At 42.9% G+C, this 3,947-nt stretch overlaps 1 non-coding gene across 1 annotated transcript; it reads right to left on the bottom strand.

Annotated features, from left to right (window-relative positions):
• Window positions 1–3,259: 3,259 nt before the first annotated feature.
• Window positions 3,260–3,365, bottom strand: LOC122695819. The gene has a single exon (XR_006341569.1). It is a non-coding gene; the product is annotated as a U6 spliceosomal RNA (small nuclear RNA).
• Between the last annotated feature and the right edge of the window lie 582 nt (window positions 3,366–3,947).

Below are 3,947 nucleotides of genomic sequence, written 5' to 3'. Positions count from 1 at the left end.
GTCCTCTCTGCCATTTACCCCTGCAGACCTTTTGAAGTGACTTATTCTGGCTTCGCTCACTTCCCTGCCATTCTCCAGAATGCCTTTGCATGGTACTCGGACTATAAAGGAAGGTCTGATTGGAAAATCAAAACCTTGGGAACAAAGTCTCAAGTCTGAACACTGCAGAGAACCAGAGTCTGAGGGTGCCTTTTTTCTCTGATATTTTCTTTGCCATGAATGTATATTGTTCCTTGAAACAGAAGTACCACTGAGGAGGATTACAGTGGAATTAGCCTTCAGGTGCTGCCTTGTCCTTTGATAGGGGAAGAGCTAAGATATCCACAGACAGATCCAGATAGCTTAATTCTGAACCTGAGTGAGCTCATTGCTGGAACTCAGTAACGTAGGTTCAGTTCAGTTCCGTTCAGTCACTCAGTCATGTCAGACTCTTTGCGACCCCATAGACTGCAGCACAGCAGGCCTCCCTGTCCATCACCAACTCCCGGAGCTTACTCAAACTCATGTCCATTGAGTCAGTGATGCCATCCAACCATCTCATCCTCTGTTGTCCCCTTCTCCTCCTTCCTCCAATCTTTCCCAGCATCAGAGTCTTTTCCAATGAGTCAGGTCTTCACATCAGGTGGCCAAAGTATCGGAGTTTCAGCTTCAGAATCAGTTCTTCTAGCTAATATTCAGGACTGATTTCCTTTAGGATGGACTGGTTGGATCTCCTTGCAGTCCAAGGGACTCTCAAGAGTCTTCTCCAACACCACAGTTCAAAGCATCAATTCTTCGGTGCTCAGCTTTCTTTATTGTCCAACTCTCACATCCATGCATGACCACTGGTAAAACACATAGCTTTGACTAGGTGGACCTTTGCTGGCAAAGTAGTGTCTCCACTTTTTAATATGCTATCTAGGTTGGTCATAGCTTTTCTTCCAAGGAGCAAGCATCTTTTAATTTCATGGCTGCAGTCACTATCTGCAGTGATTTTGGAATCCCCCAAAATAAAGCCTGTCACTGTTCCCGCATCTATTTGCCATGAAGTGATGGGACTGGATGCCATGATCTTAGTTTTCTGAGTGCTGAGTTTTAAGCCAACTTTCTCACTCTCCTCTTTAACTTTCATCAAGAGATTCTTTAGTTCTTCTTCACTTTCTGCCATAAGGGTGGTGCCATCTGCGTATCTGGGGTTTTTGATATTTCTCCCGGCAATCTTGATTCTAGCTTGTGCTTATTCTAGCCCAGCGTTTCTCGTGATGTACTCTGCATATAAGTTAAATAAGCAGGGTGACAATAAAGAGCCTTGACGTACTCCTTTCCCAGTTTGGAACCAGTCCGTTGTTCCATGTCCAGTTCTAACTGTTGCTTCTTGACCTGCATGAAGATTTCTCAGGAGGCAGGTTAGGTGGTCTGGCATTCCAATCTCTTTCAGAAGTTTCCATAGTTTATTGGGATCGACACAAAGGCTTTGCTGTAGTCAGTAAAGCAGAAGATGTGTTTCTAGAACTCTCTTGCTTTTTTGATGATTCAGTGAATGTTGGCAATTTGGTCTCTGGTTCCTCTGCCTTTTCTAAATCCAGCTTGAACATCTGGAAGTTCACGGTTTGCATATTGTTGAAGCCTGGCTTGGAGAATTTTGAGCATTACTTTTCTAACATGTGAGATGAGTGCAATTGTGCAGTAGTTTGAGTATTCTTTGGCATTGCCTTTCTTTGGGATTGGAATGAAATTTGACCTTCTCCAGTCCTGTGACTACTGGTGAGTTTTCCAAATTTGCTGGCATATTTAGTGCAGCTCTTTCACAGCATCATCTTTTAAGATTTGAAATAGCTCAACTGGAATTCCATCATCTCCACTAGCTTTGTTCGTAGTGATGCTTTCTAAGGCCCACTTGACTTCACATTCCAGGATGTCTGGCTCTAGGTGGGTGATCACACCATCGTGATTATCTAGGTCGTGAAGATCTTTTTTGTATTGTTCTTCTGTGTATTCTTGCCGCCTCTTGTTAATATCTTCTGCTTCTATTAGGTCCATACCATTTCTGCCCTTTATTGTGTCCATCTTTGCATGAAATATTTCCTTGGTATTTCTAATTTTCTTGAAGAGAGCTCACGTCTTTCCCATTCTATAGTTGTCCTCTATTTCTTTGCCTTGATCACTGAGGAAGGCTTTCTTATCTCTCCTTGCTATTCTTTGGAACTCTGAATTCAAATGGGTATATTTTTCCTTTTCTCTGTTGATTTTTGTGTCTTTTCTTTTCTCAGCTATTTGTGAGACCTCCTCAGACAGCCATTTTGTCTTTTTGCATTTCTTTTTCTTGGGGATGGTCTTGATCCCTGCCTCCTGTACAATGTCATGAACCTCTGTCCATAGTTCCTCAGGCTGTCTATCAGATCTAATCCCTTGAATCAATTTGTCACTTGCACGGTATAACCGTAAGGTATTTGATTTAGGTCATACCTGAATGGTCTAGTGGTTTTCCCCACTTTCTTCAATTGAAGTCTGAATTTGGCAATAAGGAGTTCATGATCTGAGCCACAGTCAGCTCCCGGTCTTGTTTTTGCTGACTGTATAGAGCTTCTCCATCTTTGGCTACAAAGAATATAATCAATCTGATTTCAGTGTTGACCATCTGGTGATGTCCATGTGTAGGGTCTTCTCTTGTGTTGTTGGAAGAGGGTGTTTGCTATGACCAGTGCGTTCTCTCAGCAAAACTCTATTAAACTTTGCCCTGCTTCATTCTGTACTCCAAGGCCAAATTTGCCTGTTACTCCAGGTGTTTCTTGACTTCCTCCTTTTGCATTTCAGTCCCCTATAATGAAAAGGACATCTTTTTTGGGTGTTAGTTCTAGAAGGTCTTGTAGGTCTTCATATAACCATTCAACTTCAGCTTCTTCAGCATTACTGGCTGGGGCACAGAGCTGGATTACTGTGACGTTGAATGGTTTGCCTTGGAAAAGAACAGATCATTCTGTCATTTTTTTAAATTAATTCATTTTAATTGGAGGCTAATTTTTTACAATATTGTAGTGGTTTTTGCCATACATTCACATGAATCCGCCATGGGTGTACATGTGTCCCCATCCTGAACCCCCCTCCCACCTCCCTCCCCATCCCATCTCTCAGGGTCATCCCAGTGCACCAGCCCTGAGCACCCTGTCTCATACATCGAACCTGGACTGGCGATCTATTTCACATATGGTGACATACATGTTTCAGTGCTATTCTCTCAGATCATCCCACCCTCGCCTTCTCCCACAGAGTCCAAAAGTCTAAAAATATGGAACGCTTCATGAATTTGCCTGTCATCCTTACACAGGGGGCCAAGCTAATCTTCTCTGTATCGTTCCAATTTTAGTAGATGTGCTGCTGAAGTGAGCTATTCTGTCATTTTTGAGACTGCATCCAAGTACTGTATTTCAGACTCTTTTGTTGACTATGATGGCTACTCCATTTCTTCTAAGGAATTCTTGCCCACAGTAGTAGATATAATGGTCACCTGAGTTAAATTCAGCCATTCTACTCCATTTTAGTTCACCGATTCCTAATATGTTGACGTTCGCTCTTGCCATCTCCTGTTTGATCACTTCCAATCTACCTTGATTCATGGACCTAACATTCCAGGTTCCTATGCAATATTGCTCTTTACAGCATCGGACTTTACTTCCATCACCAGTCACATCCACAACTGGGTGTTGTTTTTGCTTTGGCTCCATCTCTTCCTTCTTTCTGGAATTATTTCTCCACTGATCTCCAGTAGCATATTGGGCACCTAGTGACCTGCAGAGTTCATCTTTTAGTGTCCTATCTTTTTGCCTTTTCATACTGTTCATGGGGTTCTCAAGGCAAGAATACTGAAGCGGTTTGCCATTCCCTTCTCCAGTGGACCACATGTTGTCAGAACTCTCCACCATGACCCGTCCGTCTTGGGTGGCCCTACATGGCATGGCTCATAGTTTCAT

Source organism: Cervus elaphus, chromosome 5 (genome assembly GCF_910594005.1).
Source record: "Cervus elaphus chromosome 5, mCerEla1.1, whole genome shotgun sequence".
NCBI classification, from domain to species: Eukaryota; Metazoa; Chordata; class Mammalia; order Artiodactyla; family Cervidae; genus Cervus; species Cervus elaphus.
This window is presented reverse-complemented; position numbering and strand designations above follow the sequence as displayed.